The 21,315-nt window shown below is 39.7% G+C and overlaps 1 protein-coding gene and 1 pseudogene across 10 annotated transcripts in view; one reads left to right on the top strand and one right to left on the bottom strand.

Annotated features, from left to right (window-relative positions):
• Positions 1-272: 272 nt before the first annotated feature.
• LOC118642674 lies at positions 273-1,349 on the bottom strand (annotated as a pseudogene).
• A 3,630-nt stretch (positions 1,350-4,979) lies between these two features.
• Positions 4,980-21,315, top strand: part of FUT8 (fucosyltransferase 8) — a 232,076-nt gene continuing 215,740 nt past the window's right edge. For 3 of the 10 annotated variants that reach the window (XM_036277527.1, XM_036277612.1, XM_036277634.1), the window contains exon 1: positions 5,160-5,299. The gene's annotated coding sequence lies outside the window, so the exon portion shown is untranslated. Of the gene's footprint in view, positions 5,088-5,157; positions 5,300-6,125; positions 6,262-21,315 lie in introns of those variants that run through there. The other 7 variants (XM_036277553.1, XM_036277619.1, XM_036277562.1 and 4 more) reach the window with 7 other exon arrangements.

A 21,315-nucleotide genomic window follows, 5' to 3' on the forward strand; every position in this document is an offset into this window, starting at 1 on the left:
GTGTTGACTTTATTATAAGATTAGTTCCTTTCCTGGTTAGGTTGCTACCAGTGGCAATCTGGGTTATAGGCTGACTTGTTCATACCTGGTAGGAAAGAGAATCCTCTTCCCTAAGTATGGACTAAAAATCTTTCCCTTTAGTCTTTTTTTAAATTTTTTTATTATTCATTTAAATATTTATTGAGCAGCTAGGGAGGTACAAAAGTGTTTAAAACATGGAAAAGAGTTGAGATAAATGAATAAGTAGAAAGAAAAGTTCATTAAATCACAGCAGTCAAGAAAAGGAGCTTAAGAGTGAGTGGTCAATCAGGAAAGGGAATTGAGATTAAAATAGGAGACTTCAGTCTGGATTATTGATGACACTCAGCATGGACTATATTTGCCTCTCCTTTTTCTCTTTCCCCATCTTTGGGCTTAATTTACCAGTGCCCAGGGTTGTTCAATGAACCTTTTCTATAATTGCTTGCATTTTTGCTTTAATGTTTTCCACAGAATTATGTCCTTTGGGTGTTTTATGATTTTTTTCCTGTTTTTGAAGGATCCTTGACCTGTTGATCTTGGTGTTGATGGTTTTTAGTCTTTTCCATTCTGGTTTGATTTCTGTGCATTTTTGCCTGGAATATCTCATATAGATTCTTTACTGGAGCTTTTTCTTTGGCTTCCTCATTGTCAAAAATCCTCCTCCTCATCATCCTCATGGGCATCCTCATCATCTTTATCAGCAGCAAGTTTTACTTTTTTTGGTGGAAACTTGCTTCCACTTACAGGGGCAGAACACTTTCCCAACATACTTAGGAGTTTCACATCCTCCTCCTCTGCATCTTCCTCCATAGCCACTAATATGCACAGGCCCTGAACTACACTTCAACCATAAGACCACAGGAGGTGTTAATTCAAAGCCACCAAGGGAAACCGTGGGCTGTACACACATTTTCAGAGTTGCCAGTGTTAGTTTAATTGGACTGCCTTCATAATTCATTGCCTCTGCTTCAACAATGTGCATTTCATCCTTTGCACCAGCCCCTAAACTGACCATTCGTAAAGATAATTGGTGCTTTTTCATCATTATCCACCTTAAAGTGATAATCTTTGTTGGCCTTTAGTTCATAACTGAAAAGATAGTTCTGGGGCTTCAGAGGGCTCATGCCCATGTCCACTGAATCTTCCATGGGTGGTAACACACACTTAGGTGAGAAAGAAGGCAGATGGAGATAAACGACTTGTGTTCCTTGAACAGAGGCACAGGACAGAATCACACCAGGCTCCCTTTAGTCTTATTGAGCCAGTTTACTCCAATTCTATAACAGTTTTCAGGTGTTTTAATTAGAATAGTCTAGGATGTAGCATAACTTAGGTTCTAGGTCATACTGCAATAAATTTTTTTTTAAAAAAAGAAAAAAGTCCTTCAAATATGAGTGGCTTAAAAAACAAAGATGTATTTATTACTTAAACTATCCTTCCTGACTTGATGAGGGCAAGAGGTGGGTTGTTCTACATCGTCCTTTCTTGGGGACCTAGGCTGCAAATGGCTTTATCATCTTCAACAATACTGACCTTGAGACTGTGGCAGAGTAAACACTATAAGGACTTACACTTGCAATTAAATGTTTTACCTGGATGTTTTACCACTTCTATCCACAACCCACAACAGACTAGTGACTATAACTAGTCACATGGTCCAGCCAACAACAAGGGAGAGTGGTGGTGGCAGGGATGTACATGTGAAAAGTAATCTCTGTATATCCCTGGAAAGACAGGATAAGCATTACAAATCTCTATCCTATCAGGGAATTCATTTACTGATTGACTCAGGCTAATTGAGTTGCCCTTTTGAAACTGAAGTTTGGATGGTTACCCAAAAAAACAAACAAAAACAAAACAAACAGCCCTATATATAAGGAAATTTTAGGAGTGGATGTTGAATAAGAAATCAATAGTGTGAACTCTGTGATACTTGATCTCAAAGGAGAATAAAGAAATTTCAGGTATGGAAGAAAGTCACAGGGAGGAATAGTTTGTCTAGTTTCATCAGCCCCTATATCAGAGGTTCTCAACCTGTGGGTTGCAACCCCTTTGGGTGTCGAACGACCCTTTCACAGGCGTTGCCTAAGACATAACAGTAGCCAAATTACAGTTATGAAGTAGCAACAAAAATAATTTTATGATTGGCGGTCACCACAACATGAGGAACTGTATTAAAGGGTCGCGGCATTAGGAAGGTTGAGAACCACTGCTCTATATCAATCACTTCATTTATCCTTCTGATTGTAAGATTGGCTCTAGCTCTTTAATGAGTGGGTGTAGATAGACAGTTTCTATTTATTATTATCTAAAAAATTTTTTTTTTCTTTATTGATTTGAGAGAGGATGGGAGAAGAAGAGAGAGATAGAAACATCGACTGACCACCTCCTGCATGTCCCTCACTGGGGATCGAGCCCATAACCTGGGCATGTGCCCTGACCAGGAATTGAACCGGTGATCTCTTGGTGCATGGGTCAATGCTCAACCACTGAGCCACACTGGCTGGGCTAGACAGTTTCTACTTAAAGAGTTGGCTCAAAAGTGCCTTATAACATTTATTGAATTTGAAAATATAGTCTGTTTTCCCATGTTTCATTGTTGTAGTTACTGTCAAGCTGGCTAGATTTATAGTTTAGAACTGGCAAACAACTAAAATTTATCTAATCCAACTCCTTTATTTTACAGATGAGAAAACTAAGGCCCAAATGGATAAAATAATTTGTCAAGGTCACACCTTCTTGTATGTACAATAACAATGCTGTCCTTTGGATGCTCACAACTTTGGAAATGTGATAGTATTCAAGTTCATTAACTTTGATCTAACCTCTCAATAAAATGGTTACTCAGGTAACCTTCCATGTGATATGTTCCATTGTCTATTGGTGGACTTCCTGTCCCCCTGCAAGACCCCCCACAGCTCTGGTTGATGACTAAGAATTTGACGCAGCCTGTGTAAAAGAACTTAGAAGTTTCTACTTGTTCTCAGTATAATGTCATAAAGAATGTTCTGTAGCCCGGCTAGTGTGGCTCAGTAGCTGAGCCTCGACCCATGCACGCAGAGGTCACTGGTTTGATTCCTGTTTGGTACGTGTCCAGGTTGTGGGCCAAATCCCCAGTGGGGGGCATGTAGGAGGCGACCAACTGATGTTCTCTCTTGATGTTTCTATCTCTCTCTCCCTTCCTCTCTCTCTCTAAAATCAATAAAGAAAAAACAATTTTAAAAAAGAATGTTCTGCATAATGTTTTGTTGAGCAGAACTTTAAGTTTTTACATAAGCAAAGATAGGCTGAAAGCCTAGTTGTTGGGGGGGTGGTGTGGAGGAAGTGGTGAAACACTTCTACTTTCTTAAGAAAATATCTGAAACTAGGAGTGATGTGAGGCACAAGCAGCAGCTGGGGTGAGAAAAGAGAGTGAGAGGGCCCAGCAACAGAGAGGGAGGCTGGAGCTTGTGGAGAAAACACAGAGGACAGAGATGTGTTTGGCGGTTAGTAATATATAGAACCTTTTGGGGATATTTTCTCTCAGGAACTTAACCTGTCAAGAGAAGGCAGAGTTTTAGTAATATTCTTCTTTGAAGAGAGTAAAATAAATGTGTTTTTTAAAAGCTGGGACTGTTGTGAATTTTCTGTAAATTCATTATTGGCCTGGAACTTAATGTGTAAAGATTGTTCTCAAAAGTCGGTTGTGTAACTGTACTTCCAGTTCTGGGTGGCAGCTAAAACCTGGGCATGTCCTGAAAAGGGCTTTGATAACAGTGTTCTGTCACCGGCTGAGAAGCACATTGACTCAATAGAGCACAACTGGAATCCCTTAGGAACTAGTTTCTGAGTATATGCTAGAGACACTAGTTATTGGGTATTTTATTATATATTTTACTGTGCTATAAACATGCACTAAATCTTGGACAAACATTCCTTGGGCAGATTTTTTTCTTGTTTTTGGAGCAGGAGATAGAGAAGATAACTATTTTAATCCCTAGGTTTCTGGGATTAATCTGATCAGATTTTAAAAACCTGGGTGTTTAGAGGCAAATGTAAAGCTTTGAACTTGGAGATCTTGAAGCGTTCTACAAGGAAAGCTTTAAACATTTACTAAAATACTTTTACAAATGCTGTTTAAACTAAAAAGTATCTACCTCATTTCTATAAATCATCTAAAGTCTTACTATGATATAAATCTAAAATTTCTGTTCATTTCCAACAACCAAACCCTGCAGCCTTCATAGCGGAATTTTGCTGTTTATAAGCTTAATGCAGAAACCGCTTTAGAGGATAGTAACCATGCATTCAGTAAATGATTGTTGAATGACGACTAATTTCTGGCTCTGCCAGTGTATTTTTTTTTTTACCTTAGACTAGTCACTCTACTTTTCTCTTCTTACAAGGAGATAATAATAAAGATAACTGTAAACTATTCTGTGGAGAACTTTTTGTTTAAAGGATTGCCAATAAATACGGGATTCACAAAGCCTCACAAACCTCCCTCAAAAGTTGAGCTTCTTGAGGGATAAGAAACTTTTTTCCCCTCTCCTATGAATCTTAATCGTGTTTCTGTAGTACAGTTTCTGGCCTTTAAACATGTCTCGGTAAATACTGTACATTTATGAACGTTATTAGGCAGATTAGTCTTGGAAAGCCAGTGCCTCTTAAATCCCTTTTCACACTCAGTATCTAAAAGGCCGCCGCTATTTGCTCTAGGATAAGTACCCAAGGCATTTACTTAAAAATACCCAAGTCTAGAGAAAAAATTCTTCTGTCTTTAGGGCACCATTTCGCTTTTCTGCGGCACTGCGCCCCAGGCTTGGGATCTGGGTCCGGAGGCACAGGGAAGAGTTCGGTAAAGGAAGCTCAATTCCCCGCCTCTGATTGGTCGGCTCGCACTCCACTCACGCAGCTCGTGTCTTTGATTGGTCACCGTGGCACCCCACTCGGCCCGCGACTACTTTGTGTGCCGGGGCAGCGCACTCAGGTCCTGGGTCTCAGCTTGCCTTCTGGGCCGGTGTGAGCTAGCTCTTCGGCCCACTGCTCTGCATCGCGGGTGCCAGGAATTTCCCGAGTCCGAGCGGGTAGGAAGCATCCTAAGGAAAAGCCCCCCACCCCTCCATTCCGTGTTCTCTTTCCCGTACAGAATAAACTTCCGCCTCAGAGGGACTGTAGCAGCCGCAGGTCGGGGGAGAGGCCGCATCGAACTCAGGCCCTCGTGGGGGATCTTTATGTCCGGCGAACGTGGAAGCACAGCTCTCACAAGACAAAGTAGGGCTTCGCTAGTCGCATGTAGGTGCGTGCCATTCTCTGTTCGCGTTGCAAGCTGCAGCCGGGCAGCACCGATCACCCCTAAAAAGGGGCAAAGAGCCCGCTTCCAGTCCCCAGTGCCAGTGCTCCGTGGGGCCGCGGCTGAACTGGCACGGGCCAGTCCGTTCGGGCGGTCGAGTATACGGGATTCCCTGGAGGTGGCGCTCCCGGGAATGCGGAGCCAGCTAGACTCGCGTCCCCCTCAGCCTCCGGCCTTCAAGCGGTAGAGGGCGGCCTACGCTCGTGTTGGAGCCCGCGCCCGCGCGCGCAGCTGCTGCCCTGCTGGAAGTCTCCCGGTCCCGCTGTGGCTCGCGGCTCTTCCCGGCCGTGGATGCTGAGGCCACGCTATCCAAGGGCGCAGCGAAAAGGGGGCGGGTAGAAACCCTGGCACTTGCCAGGGTCGCCGTAGGTGGCCGGCGCATGCGTGCCCTCTCCCAGAAGACTGGAACGCTGAGGGGCGCGCGCCCCCATTCGCGCGCGCACGCTTGCGCTAGCCTGGGTTTCCCCGCCTGCTCTCGTTGTCAGAGCCGCTCCGGCGCGTGCGCGCGTTATCTCCGGCCGACCCGAGTGGCCGGGTTCCCTCCGCACCAGGCCCCCGCCCCTCGCCACCCCCCTCAGTCCCCAGTCCACCCGTCCCCTTCCTCTCCTCGCGGAATGGGGCCGGCGCTGCTCGGGGTCGCGCGCCCAGGACCCGGCTCGCGCTCGGTCTCGCGCTGTCAGCGTCTGCCCGGCTCGCGCCGCCTCGCGCTCTCCCTCAGTCACTGGCGCCGAAGGCTCCGTTAAGCCGCGGCGGTGGTTCCTGTTTCCGTTTCTTCCTCTCCCTTCAGTCGGCAGTAGCATCCTCCACCCAGCCACCCCTCCCACTCCCCCAGCGCAGGGCAGCTGCGGCTGATTGCTGTGGCGGCGGCGACTGGGGAACAGCGGAGACCGCCTCTGCTCCCGCCTCGGGTAAGGGGGCGTTTGGGGGCCGGGCCCCACGCGCCTCGGGGTTTGGGGCTGGGCAAGCGCGGGATCCGATGAGGCTCCGGGGATATGACTGGAGGCTGTCGCTGCTCTTTTTCCCCAGGCGATCTCCGGGCCTGTTGCTGCAACTGCTGCTGCTTATCCAGCGGCTCCGGCTCCGGGAAAAGTGGGGAGGGAGCCCCTGGGACTCTCTAGCTGGTGCCTTTGCGCGGCCAGGAGGGCGCGGGCAGGGGGTGAGGGGCGCCAACCGCCCGGCCCGGGACGTGGAGCGGTGCGGCTGCTGCCCTATGTGTCGGGCATCCTTGCACAGGGCAGGGGCCCAAGCCCAGCAGAGGAGGAATGGGGGCGGGGTAGGAGGTGTCCCTCTTTTCCTCCACACCTACCTGCCCTTTCACCAGCAGCTCTGACCCTGTAGTCACAGACTGTGGGGAGGAGGATGCTAGTGCGTTGTGGGCTTTCGAGAGGGGTTCTCGGGCTAGAAATCTGGGAGTGGACTCATACAAAGATCCACTCCCAGCGAGGAGCCAATGCCTGGGCACTTAACGGCATGAGTGCCCCTCTACCCCCATTTGATGGGGAAATGATGAGCTGGCGGCTTTTGAGTATCTAAACTTATTTTGAAAGGTTAAATGAGTCTTTATTAGTTAAAGGAGGTTTGTCCTGCAAGAGTGAGTGGATTGTAGGTCGCAGCACTTGTTCGCTCACCGTGGGGATTGCAATCTTTAGCTACACAGAACGTCAGGGACGCAGTGTTTTTCTTAAGTTCAATGACAATGTCGTGGTTAGTTTATCCCTGGAGAGCTTTTAGCGTTTTGCCATGTATTAGCTTATATATTATTTATTTATTTATTTATTATTTTAGTTGTAGAAATGGAGTATATTTTCTTTAAGAAATTTAAAACTGGGAAGAAAAATGCCACTTAACATTGGCATGTCAGTATAGGTCAGCAGGAAAAAACACTGTGATAATCTTGTCTCTTTGATACCAAGAAGATAATTCTAGTCCAAGCTTTAATATGCTTCCTATATTTTCTGCTGCTTTACATCCTTTCCCATATTTCACATCAGAGGATTGTTACAGCCTGTAAAACTTCATTAACAGGAACAACTCTGTATTCACAGAGTTCTCAAAAGGCACTCTGACCCGGCAGGTAGCCCAGCAGTTTTATTCTCTTGAATGCTCTAGCCATGAAAAAACTTAATAGGACCAAGACAAATCCAATGATTAGAAGAAGAAATCGATTGAGTTTTGGAATGTTTGGTGCATTGGATGGGTCTAGGTTTATGAAATGTAAACCAAGCTTGCATTGTAAACAGGAAGGTGGATGCAAGTCCTTCCATTTTCTCTATAGGCCAAGAAAACTACTGGTCTCTGATGCCCATGTTCATCAGTCATAGAGCCAACACTTGGAGGTTCAACAGTAACACAATAAATTATTCCTCTGGTGATGACAAAGTAAGACACTACCACTACACTCATGGCCTAGGACATATGCATTCAGGGTGGCTTCTACAGCTTCAGGTTGGGTCATTCCAGCATTAAGAATGGGACTCAGATATGCATGTATGCGTAACCAATGGACATAGACAACAATGCTGGGGAGGAGGGGCGGGATGGGTAGTTGGGTGTCTAGTGCGGAAAAAAGGAGAAACATCTGTAACAAAAATAAATTAATAAAAATAGGGAAAAATTAAAAAAAAAAAAGCCCTGTCCAGTTTGGCTCAGCAGTTGGAGATTGGCCTGTGGACCAGAGAGTCATCGGTTCAGTTCCCACTAGGGGCATGTACCAAAAAAAAAAGAATGGGACTCAGTACAAAGCCTCCAGGTTGGTGGTGGCAGGAGCAGCTCTTCGTCTAGATAATAGCTTTTTGATTGAGGCCTTGGATAAAGGCAGGAAGAAGTGTTCTACTTTCTGTGTTTTAAACTTATCATGAGTAACTGACTGAACTTTGGCTTGGCTGTTTTTAGAAACTGTAGATAGGGTTTCATTATATTAGTTTTCCCCCCCTTGTTATTCTGGGGGTAAGTGCATGTTTATTTTCTTGATTAAATTTTATGTTTTCATGCATAATTCTTTTAATAGAAATCATTTTAGGAGAGAGATTATTTAAGCACGACAGAGCTACATTGAAATAATGGAGTAAGTTGCATTCTCCTTTTAAGTTAAAAACAACCTAAAATGTTATGCTAAAATAATAAGGCCCTGTATGTTGCTAGCCTTGTGAAATACATTATAAAATGTGTATAGAGCCCTGGCCCGTTTGCTCAGTAGTTAGAGCTTCGACCTGTGGTCCAGAGAGACCCGGGTTCGGTTCCCGCCAAGGGCACGTACCTCAGTTGTAGTTTGTCCCCGGTCCTGGTTGGTCATGCGGGTGGCAGCCACTTGATGTGTCCCTTTCACGTCGATGTTTCTCTCTCTCTCTCTCTCTCTCTCTCTCTCTTCCTCAGTCTCTCTCCCACTCTATCTGAACAAAAAATGGAAAAATGTCCTTGGGTGAGGATAAAAAAAAATGTGTATAGAAAGTTGATTACTTGATTTATAAATACAATTGTAAGAATAGGTGGGAATTCAAACATTTGAAATTGTGATTTCACAGTTTAATATGTAAAATATAGTGAGTTATAAATCAGTAGGTTAGAAGGAAAATAGAAGAGTAGTTTGGCGGCATGGATTTTCCTCTTGCTGCATTATAAATTGAGAATTCTACTTGAAGAACTGAAGAGTTGGAACGAAATTTCCATAGACTGCAGAAACATGCAAAAATGTATCTTTGATCAAGTAGTGAGCTAACATGAAGAATATATTTTGGTTTATTAGGATAGCGGTTCAAAATAATTTCCATGAAATATACCAACACATAGATTTATTTTAGGATGTTCTTAAATTTTAAGAGTCACTTGAAGTTGTTTTTCTATAAGTCAGTTCTGTTTGAGATGTATAGGATTGAAAAAGCAATAATTCTGATTACACTCTGAAATGTTTGTTTACAGATTTTAAATACTTATATTAAGGAATTGGAATGTCTTTAAAAGTGGTGAATTTTGAAATTTGCTAGTGATTTGGGAAAACTTGTGTTCCTTGTTTATTTTTTTTAAGTGCAGTTTATTAGCAGGTTGGTCTGGAGGGGGAGCTAGTGTCAAAGCAAAGCATAGCTTAGTATGTTTGAACTTTTAAAATACCTCAAACCAGATTTTATGACCAGAAGAAACGTACATTTTTAATGAAAAGAGTAAAGGGATTGATATGGCATATATCTGTACGTAGTTGTTTGTGGAATATATATATTATGTATTACAAATTAGTTAAAATATATTTTCATGATCTGAAATAATGGAAAGTACATGTTTAAGGTATATTGAATTTCTCATTTAAAATCTCTGAAAATATGTCTCCAAATTTAAGAGTGTGTGATAGTAGCTTCTTAACCTTCTTGTTCAGTGCATCAGAAGGGAAGGAGTATAACTTGATCGTTGGGGCATGTTGCATGTTCTTACACGATTTTCATTGTAATATCTACAGTCTTAAATATCAAAAAAGCTTCAAGTAGAGTCTTATATGGGCAAATATATCAATTGTGTAGTAATATAGGTATTTATCAAAAGTAGAGGTGTTTTCAATAAAGAAATAGACCTTTGAGACATCTGTAGAGCAAGGATCCCAAGGTCACTTAAACTCTGTCTCCCGCAATATAGTGCAGTGAGTCCAGCTGATCTACTAATTTGGACTTGTGCCTTTGAATATGAAGCATTTATTTATTTTTTTGTCTGTGGTACTTTATTTAGATGTCTAAACTGTAATCAGGTATATGAACTTTCACTGTTCACATTCTTCAAATTTGAGGCTAGAAATTGATAATGTGTACATTAAAATCATTAGAATATTTTGTTCTGAGGACAGTGGTTGGGCTGTGTGTGTTCTCTATTGCTCTTCATTATGTAAATAGAATCTCAATGATGATAAAATAAAAAAAGATTCTTTGAAAGGAATGACAATATCTGTAAGAATAGTGAGGTGTTTATCATACTTAAGGGGTTAATGCTATAAATTAAAGTTTTATAAGACATGCTGGAATATTTTTATGTACTTTTTATCTTTTTTTTTTGGTGCTGAAACCCAGGAACAAACCATTACCATTTTTAATTGTTATTTTTGATTTACTAAAAATTGCATTTAATAAATGGTTTAATTAAATGGTAAATACACCCACTTTACATTATAGCACATTTATAAAAGAGTCTCCATTTATAATCATAGGAGTAAATAAAAACATGTAAACAAATTTATTTTCTTAAAAAGAAAACAAAACTAAGATTCTAAACAACTCTGAAACTAAAAGTGTTACTATTATAGTACTTTTATAACCTGCATCAATACTGGTCCTTTGGTACTTTTCAGCTGAGATATCTATGTACTTTCAGTCTTCTATTGTCAATGGTAGTATAGTGATACGTGAAGCAGTTAGAGGACCAATATAAGATTTTCTTTGGTTTTCCTTTTAATGATTCTCTGGTTTATATTTCTTTACCATAAAGTATATGGGTTTTTGTTTTTTTTAATCTGAATTGTTATTAAATTGTAGTTTGTCATAATGAGATATTAAACATGTTAAAAATAAAAATTATTTACAATTTATTTTTAAGACACCTTTTTAAAATTTCCAGCAGAATAAAATTATATGGGAATATGTATGCATTAGATGTATTTTTCAACGAATCAGTCTCAAGTCTCAACCTTACTTTCTGTTTACATTCTACTCTCTTGCCTATATCCACTTCAACCACTTTCTATCATCCCACAGTTTTCTTTTTGGAATAATTAGTAATCAAATTGATGAAATGAACTAGACCATCCCCCTGATATAGGTTTTTCTTCCGTGATTAAATAACTTTATACCAATCTGTACAATATTCTAAACATATAATCCATATAAACTTTATATGGTATTATACATTTTCTATTTGATGGAAGAAGAAAGAGCAAATAGGGCTGATGGGATTATGCCACATATTTCAATGTAAGAGTTACTCTTTATAAAAAGCAGAGCTGTAGCGTTAATTTCATTTAAATTTTCTTTTAAAAATATTTTATTTGCCAAACCCAAATACCCTACTCAGCTACTACTTTAAAAACTTACCTTTTGTGATAGATATTTTTGGTCAGAAAATGATATGAAAGGAAAATAAGGTTTGGATTTTAACTATTTTGTTTTTTTTTTTACCTGACAAATTATACCAGTATAGGGGTGATGTAGTTCAAACTTGCCTTTGCTATATTATTCTCTTTTCTTTTGTAAAAGTTCTATGGTATAACCTCTTCATTGAAGCACTGGAATAAAACTTTAAAGACTACTACTGAAATGCTCTCTGTATTTGTTTTATCTTATAACTTGTTTTTTTCAAACTGAAGTAATATGACAACATATATATCTTAAGAAGATCAGACTTGCCCTGGCCAGTGTGGCTAAGTTGGTTGGAGCATCATTCTGTCCTGACCACCATTAGGTCTCAGTCAGGGCACATACCTAGGTTGCGGATTTGATCCCCACTCAGACTGCTTACAAGGAAGCAACCAACTGATGTACCTCTCTCACATCAATTTTTCTCTCTCTCTCTCCCTCTTCTTTCCTCCCTCTCTAAAAACAACAACAACAACAACAATAAAATGAACAAAAAGCATTAAAAAAAGCCAAAGGGGGAAACCAATAAAAAAAAAAAAAAGAAAGAATGAGACTTAACAGTTTTCAACCTTTTTCATCTCATGGCACACATAAACTAAAATTCTGTGGCACACCAAAAAATATGTTTTTTGACTATGTGACAAAAACAAATAGATATAATTTAGATTCATTCACACTGGATGGCTATTGTGTTGACTACTGTCATTTTTTTTATTTGGCAATCTAAGGGAAAAAGAGGTCAGTGCCCCTGACTAAATAATTAGGTATTGCATGTTTTAAAACTTCTCGTAATATACCCGTTGAAAATTGCTGTTGTAAACTAATAAAATGTTGATATTAATCTTAGATGTAAATGGGAAAAGCTAATGTTTATTTTAGAATCTGAGTTATGAGAAACATTACATGATATGAACTTTAAATGCTGTAAGTTTCTGATTTTAAATGAACAAAAGTAAAATGAAAATGGGAGATTTTTTTTATCTGATTTATCTCAAACATACAACTAGAATGAACCTGTTTTGTGCCTATGTAAGACTTATTCAATCAAAACTGTTAATGAACCATGAGTGAATTTTAAATTTTTATTAATTTTATGGCTGGTTATTTATATCATATCCCTTAAATGAGATATCAAGTCTTATTAATACCTAGAGCCAGAATAAATTTGCCACAGTAAAAACAATATTTATAAACTATCAAATTATAAAAGCATACCAACATTATTAAATGACTTAAGTCAACATTTTATAAACTAGTTTTAAAAATCATAATTTAAAAAACAAATTGATTATACTATCTTGATTAATGATAAAGGTGGAAAAATATAATTTGTAGCTTTTTTTTTAATCCTCCCCCAAGGATATTTTTCTATTTATCTTCAGGTAGAGAAAGAGGGAGAGAGAGAAACATTGATGTGAGAGGGACACATCAACTGGTTGCCTCCCGCACGACCCCAAACAGAGCTGGGGACTAACCACAACCGAGGTACATGTCCTTGGCTGGAATCAAACCCAGGACTCATTGATCCACGGGCAGACACTGTACTGCTGAGCCAAACCAACCAGGGCTAATTTGTAGCTTTTATATTATACCCATTGTCACAGACTTTAGCTATGCTTGAGCAGTCAGTGAACAGAGGGAGACTGAGAGAGTCAGAGGATTCTACTGGTTAATGAGCCTGCCTTATTTGGAAGTGAGGGAGATATTTTTGTTTAGTTTTTCTCTCTCACCCTACATTCTTTAGAAAAAAAATTTTTAAATATGTTTTTATTGATTTTTAGAAAGAGAGGAAGGGAGAGGGAGAAACATTGTGAGAGAGGAACATGATCGACTGCCTTCTGCACGTCCCCTACTGGAGATTGAGCCTACAACCTGGGCATGTGCCCTGACTGGGGATCTAACCCGTGACCTCTTGGTGCATGGGTTGACACTCAACCACTGAGCCACACCAGCCAGGTTCTACATTCTTCCTTTGTCTTTTTGTCATCTTTCCTCTCCTAACTCCCAAATGTGGGAGTTAACCATCCTTATAGGTTTTTTCTTTTTTTCTTAGAGTTCATAGAACATGTCCTGGTAAAAAATTAACTTTTATATTACAATATTGTAAGTTTATTCTAATGATTTTATTTCCTTTTGAGGCAGTAGGCAAGAGACTAGAAGAACTTCAGTTGGTATAGGGTTTAATATTATTTATTTAAAAAAGATTTTGTACATCCATATAAAAAGAGATATGGGAGAGGTTGGTTCATTGTTAAGGGGCCTGCATCACTCACATTATTGTTCTACTTAATATTTAATATATTTTAATTCCCTCTTCTAATTTCCTGGAATGCATTCTCATGACTCCTGTGTTATTTCTGTCTTCATCTATGGAGTTTCTGACTGCAAGGAATTGGTTTTTAGAACATCTGTTCACCTTCTTCTGTGTGCCTCATTGCAATAATATAATGTAAAAGAAAATACTGTGTTCGTTGACAAGAACTAACTCCCAAACTCAAATTAACAGCAGTGCCCTGTGTTCATGGGAGTACTGTTAGCAGGTTTAAGCTAGTTGTGAAAACTTCACAAGGATAAAGCATGTGTTTCATAATTAGGCCCCTAATCATTTGTTATCTGACTGATTCTATTTCTCCAGCACATAGAATTGTACTTGTATGTGAAAGAGATATATTCAGTAAAGATTGTCATATTTTTCATGCCTTGATTTCTTTGTATAACTACTTAATTCATATAGTTAGCAAATGTCAAAAGATTGTAATTTTGAGAAAGTTTGTTTAAAATGAGCCAGGGTAAACATTTTGCTTTCTTTTTTATAAGTTTCTGATTTTTCTTTCTCTTTTAGAAAGTTTAGTGAAACTCTAAGGTTTCAGAAGATGATAATTGAAATTCTTAAGGCCAAAAGGTCTTTCCTTAGCATTATGAGCCCTGGCAGTATGAGAAATATATATCCTGACTGCTTTCTCTGTCATAGTTCCAGATATCTGGGCTTCTGTTTATTTTTAAGGTCCAATCAGTAGAAGTATCAGCTTGATACTTCTCATACATGTAAAGCATTCACAGGATGAGAGAGAATGTTCTTTTTAATTGGTAAGTAAAGAATATACTATCACTGCAGAGTAAGCTGAAGAGATGTATGCCTACTAAGGATGCACAAATAATAACCAAAGAAACTTGCTGATATGCAGTTAAGAATAGGTCCTCTTAATAAAAATACTCTTTAAGTGTTTAAAATTATAACGGCATACAGAGGTCATGAAAATGAGATCACCAAGGAATTTTGTTTTGGAGCAATTTGTCAGACGAGATAACAGATGAAAGAGCACATCCTCTATTCTATAGCTGTATGCAGAGGCTTACCTAGAGCGGTACAGATCCTATCTAAAAGGAAATAATGATGAATAGCTAAAGTGTTTAATAGGAATTTTGCACATTTCCTATGTGTATATTTGTGTCGTACCTGTCACTTTCTGTTTCCATGGCAAATGTAAGGTTAGAAGGTAAAGTACTTAAACTTTTGGAAATTCTGAGGGGAAAAGGATTTGAAGTTTGAAAAAAAGCTGTTTTCTTCCTATTTCAGTGATATTTTGACATATTCTGAGAGTTCTACAGATTTAATTCTAAAATCTGAGTTCCTTCTTAGTAATTTTTTGAATACCTTTATTAAAGTATAATTTATATACTGTAAAATTTACAGTTCAAGTTTTAGCAAATTTATACACTTGTGTAACAATTATCACAATCCAATTTTAAAATACTTTCATCCTCCAAAAAGCTCCCTCTTGACAGTTTGCCCAATCCCTGCTTCTACCCACAGTCCCAGGCAACCACTGATCTGCTTTTTGCCTTTATAGTTTTGCCATTTCTAGAAACTTGACATTAGTGGAATCATACAATATATAGTGTTTTGTGTTGGCTCCTTTCATTTAGCATAATCCTGTTTAGTAATTTGAATGAATGATTAAGGTAGAAAAGCTTTGAACTTGGAATCAGGAGACTTGGATACTAGTTTTGGCTCAGCCACCAATGGTATGAACTTGGGTAAGCCAAGTTGCCCTTCTGGGCCTCTGCTTCTTTCTTCATAAAATTAATTATTTTGATTTTCTTTCTTTTCTTTTTTTTTTTTTTTATCCTCACCCGAGGACATTTTTTCCATTTTTTGTTCAGGTAGAGTGGGAGGGAGAGAGAGGAACAGAGAGAGAGAGAGAAACATCGATGTGAAAGGAACACATCGAGTGGCTGCCACCCGCACAACCGACCAGGGCCGGGGACAAATTGCAACCGAGGTACGCGCCCTTAGCGGGAACCGAACCCGGGTCTCTCAGGACCGTAGGCCGACGCTCTAACCGCTGAGCCAAACCGGCCAGGGCCCTTGATTTTCTTCTGTTTCAGTTTTCACAGCTGGGTGGACATTCACTGACCTTTTCCTAGAATGTACTTGAACTCTTCCCTTAAATAACAGTTACTATGTTTGTGTTTGTTTTCCTGAATCAAAAACAAGATTTATGGTCTGATAGATGATTCAACAATGGACAAAGCTGGGACTATGTTGAGTCAAAATGGTTAATTAATCTTTTTCTTGGGCATTTCTTAGTTTATGTGCACAACCTTGACAATAGAGAGAATCTTAAATGCTGAGTTAATAATAAATATTTTTGAAGAGAATAAAGGCAAAGTTGAATAATTTTCAGAGGTAGGGCTTCAAAAGTGATTGAAGCTTCTTATGAACATAAGAAATGATTATGCTTTTTAGTAATTTTTTGTTTTGAGAGAAGATGGAATGGATGGATTTTAGTTAAGTTTGAACCAAGTTAGGCTCAAGGCAGCTGAATACGATTAGACTGTTTTCCAATATGAACCGAAGGGCGTATATGGCTGCCATTAGAAAGACTGTCCTAGGGCTCATCTGGAGGTAAAGCCCAGCAGGTAACATTCAGGTGACAAACTGGGAAAAAAATACATATATAGGAAATTTAAAAATAGGGGTATGCATTTGTATATAATATGTATGTAACAGGAGTAGACAACTGACCGAGTGGGGTGATATTGGGAATATGCCAAAGGGGTAATGTGCATATTTAGTATAGTATAAAAAAAGATAGGGCATTGAATAACAACTAGCTAAATTTAAAAATGAAAGTGCTTTAACTACTTTCAAATATTCAATAATGTGACTCTTAGAAACCATCAGAGCTTCTTGTATTACCTATTGTAAGAAGGATGGCCATAAAATGATTGAACTTTTATTTTTGCCCAGCATACTACAGTGTATGAGTGGTAAGCCACAGAGCAGACACTGGAGGAGGGGAATTTTTCTATAAATGTATTTTAATGATGGTGTCATGATAGCATTAAGAAAATTTGTTTCATGCATTATAGTTACACTTTTTTGTTCAAAAGTAATATTTCTAATTTGGATAAATTACCTTACGATAACCAGAAATATCCCCAAATCAAAGCTATATTTAAGGATGAAGATTTACCACTTTTGACAATATTATACAGATTGTATTAAGACTTTAAAGGAGTTCCAAAAGTTGAATCCCAATGCTTTTTATGCAATGGCAGCAATCTAGGAATAAGTATAGAGCTTTTATTTTTTAAAAAGTTTTTATTTTATTGATTTTAGAGAGAGAGGAAGAGAGAGAGAGAAAGAGAAACATCGATGTAAGAGAGAAACACTGATCAGTTGCCTCATGTATGCACTCTGATTGGGGACCGAGCCCACAACCTGGGCATGTGCCCTGGCCAGTGCCCTGACTGGGAATCGAACCGGTGACCTTTTGGTACATTGGAGTCACTCAACCAACTGAGCCACACAGGCCAGGGCAAATATACAGCTTTTTAAGGTGACTACTTTTTTAAAAATCTTTATTGTTGAATGTAGAATGTATTACAGATGTTCCACCTTTTCCCCCCATTGACCCCCTCCTCCCACTCCCGCCCCCCTCCTGCCTTTTCCCACACTATTGTCTGTGTCCATTGGTTATGCATATAAGTTCTTTGGTTTATTTCTTCCCACCCCCCCAACCCCTTTCCCTTTGAGGTTTGTCAGTCTAGCAATGAATTTGTACTTCTTAATCCCTTCACCTTTTTCACCCATTCCCCCAACCCCCCTCCCATCTGGCAACCAACAAAATGTTCTCTGTATCTATGAGAATGTTTCTGTTCTACCTGTTCATTTTGTTTGTAGATTCCATTGTTGATAGATATGTATTCATTGCCATTTTGTTTGTTCATATATTTTATCTTTTCTTCAAAAAGACCCTTCATCATTTCATATAATAACAGTTTGGTGGTGATGAACGCCTTTAACTTTTTCTTGTCTGGGAAACTCTTTATATGTCCATAGATTCTAAATGATAGCTTCGCAGGATAGAATAATCTTGGTTGTAGGTTCTTGGTTTCCATCACTCTGAATATTTCTTGCCACTCCCTTCTGGCCTGCAAAGTTTCTTTAGAGAAATCAGCTGACAGCCTTATGGGAACTCCCTTGTAGGTAACTAGCTGCCTTTCTCTTGCTGCTTTTAAGATTCTCTCTTTGTCTTGAACCTTTTGCATTTTGATGACGATGTGTCTTGGTGTGGGCGTCTTAGGGTTCATCTTGTTTGGGACTCTCTGTGCTTCCTGGACTTGTATGTCTGTTTCCTTCACCAAGTTAGGAAAGTTTTCTGCCATTATTGTTTCAAACAGGTTTTCGATTTCTTGTTTTTGCTCTTCTCCTTCTGGCACCCCTAAGATGCGAATGTTGGCACGCTTGAAGTTGTCCCAGAGGCTCCTTACACTATCCTCATTTTTTTTTATTCTTTTTTCTTTTTGCTGTTCTGATTGGGCGTTTTTTGCTTCCTTATATTCCAAATCGATGGTTTGCTTCTTGGATTTACGTACTCTACTATTGAAGCTGTGTAAATTATTCTTTATTTCAGTTAATTAATGCCTCCTTCAATTCTGACTGTGCATCCATAATTTCTGACTGGTCCTTTTTTATGCTCTTGAGGCCCTCACTGAGTTCATTGAGTATCCTTATAAGCAGTATTTTGAACTCAGCATCTGTTAGGTTGCTTATCTCCATTTCGCTTAGTTCTTTTCTTGGGGTTTTGTTCTGTTCTTTTATTTGGGACCTGTTTCTTTGTCTCCTCATTTTGGCTGCCTCCCTGTGTTTGTTTCTGTGTATTACTTAATGAGCGGTATGGGGCTAGCTGAGACCAGATGTTGCTCGTTTGAAAGAAGTTAGGAAAAACCTGAAGCAGGATCCAAGACAGGCCAGTCCTATGGTTAAGCAAGTGGCAACAGCTTGGGTGGGCCTGAAAGTTGGGTGAGGCGGGGCAAGGTCTCAGGGAGTCACCTGGGCGGGGCTACCAGTGTGAGCCAGGTTGCTGGAGTCCCAGATATGGCAGCTGTCTGCCGCCCCAGGGAAGGGCTCACCAAAGGAACAAAGGCCTCTGACAGCACGTTTGTCCCTGAGAAAGCCCCCTCTCCAGCCCTCGCTCCAGTGCCAAACAGCTCAGTTCTTCCCTGTATGTCTCTGGTGCCCCTCGAGCTGCCTCCCCTTCAAGCTTAGAGGGAGAGAGTCCGATAAGTTTGTGCGCGGGCCCTTTAAGGAGCTGCCTGGGGCTCCAGCCGCTTCAGCTTCCCTGAGCCTCAGTTCCTGCTGGTTTTTCCAGCCAGAAGTTTTGGGGACTTCTCTTCCTGGCACTGGAACCCTGAGTGGAGCACCTGGTGTGGGACAGGGACCCCTCAGTCCTCAGGAAGGACCTTTCCAGCCGAGGTGTCCTCCTGATTTTTATCCGCCACAGGAGGGTGTGGGACCGGCCCTCGCGCCTACCAGTCTGGATGTGACTGCTGCTTTAATTCTGTAGTTGTAGGACTTCCATTCAGCTTGATTTCAGGCGGTTTTGAATGATGGTTGTTTTGTAGTTTAGTTGTAACTTTGATGTCGTGGGAAGACGCGATACCACGTTTACCTACCCCGCCATCTTGACCGGAAGTCTAAGGTGACTATTTTTATGGCAACAATATTCTTTTGAATGTATGCTATGTCATATTTATTTATTTTAATTAAAAATTTTTTATTTTATTTTATTTTTTAATTTATTTTATTGATTTTAGAGAAAAAGAAAGGGAGAGGGAGAGAGAAAGAGAAACATCAATGAGAGAGAACATCGATTGGCCGCCTCCTGCACGACCCCCACTAGGGATTGGTCCCACAACCTGGGCATGTGCTCTAACTGGGAATCAAACTGGTGACCTCTTAGTGCACGGGTCGATGCTCAACCATGAGCCATACCTGCCAGGTTGTCATATTTATTTTCAAATGTCCCACTGAATTTGTAATACATATAAAGTACCTAAGTATGAATTATGTAATGGGAAAAATTTCAGTTGTAGAGGAAAACAGACACTTCTTTCCGTAACTTCTGAAGCTTCAAAATACTAAAGATAGTCATCATTTATGTTTTTCCAGGGCATTTTATTTTTGATCATAATAAATGAACAGCTGGTTTAGAATTGCTATTCATTATATAGTTTTCTCAAATACTCTGGAAAATAGATATTAAGGATTTTTTAAGTAATCAATTACTACTTTGATATTTAAGCAAAGCATCAGAGCAAGACTAAAACCACATTAAAGCATTAAAATGATTAATTTAAAAGTTTTGTAACATAGCAAAGAAAAAAACGGAGTAATACACAGTAGAAAAGACACATAGAACATCATCATTACCTCAGATCAGAGTATAAAAGGCTATCTTGTCCGGCCAGTGTGACTCAGTGGTTGAGCGTCGACCCATGCACCAAGAGGTTGCCGGTTCGATTCCCGGTCAGGACACATGCCAAGGTTGTGGGCCTGATCCCCAATGAGGGGCAGGCAGGAGGCGGCCAGTCAATGTTCTCTCTCATTGATGTTTCCATCTCTCTCTCCCTCTCACTTCCTCTCGCTCTAAAATCAATAAAGGAAAAAAAATAAAAGGCTATCTTTACAAAAGAATAACAATCAAGTCAAATGGACTAAAGAATTTGTGCCCTTCTGCTAGTTAAATGAAAATGAGATAAACAATTATTTAGAGAGTATGCTACAAAATACTTATAATGGTTTGCAATTCTTTTCTAATTGAGTAACATCAGGGGCCCTGTCAGACCTATTCCACCTACATCCTAGCCCCCTGATTCCAGTATGCAACTGGTCCCAGCTTTCAATTTAGAATTTTTAGGCTTTATGATAGTGCAAAGTAGAAACCATACCTCAGATTTTGAATTTTGATCTTTTTCTGGGCTAGCAATATGTGGTAAGATAACTCTCTTGTGATGCAAGGCGCAGCTCCCAGTTATCCACGTAGTCACCATAATCACGTAATCACGAGGGTAAACAACTGATACCCTACACTGTACTGTGTTGCCAGCATTTTTTTGATATTTTTGTGTTTTGTATATCATCATGTCTACAAAATGCCCATTGGTGTTGCCTGCTTCTGATGAGAAGAGGAAGGCAGTTACTCTTGTGATGAAACTGAAGATAACGTGCCCAAATGTAGGGTCATGTAGGTATTCTGAGCAAGTCTGAGGTAAGCTAGGCTAACCTATGATGTTTGGTAGGTTAGGTGTATTAAATGTGTTTTCAACTTAAGATATTTTTAACTTATGATGGGTTTATTGGGACAGAACATTTTTATTGCTCTCAGACTTTGTAGGTTGTTTACTTTTTTTTTTTTTTTTTTTTTTTAAAGAATAGAAGGTTACATCAAACAGAAGCTTCTTCAGCTTTGGTTTTCTTTATCTTTCTCTGTTTTTTTCTTTTCTTTTTTCTTTTTTTAATCCTCACCCGAGGACATTTTTGAATTTATCTTCAGATAGAGTGGGAGGGAG

This window comes from Molossus molossus, unplaced genomic scaffold (genome assembly GCF_014108415.1).
Source record: "Molossus molossus isolate mMolMol1 unplaced genomic scaffold, mMolMol1.p scaffold_m16_p_1, whole genome shotgun sequence".
Taxonomy (NCBI): Eukaryota; Metazoa; Chordata; class Mammalia; order Chiroptera; family Molossidae; genus Molossus; species Molossus molossus.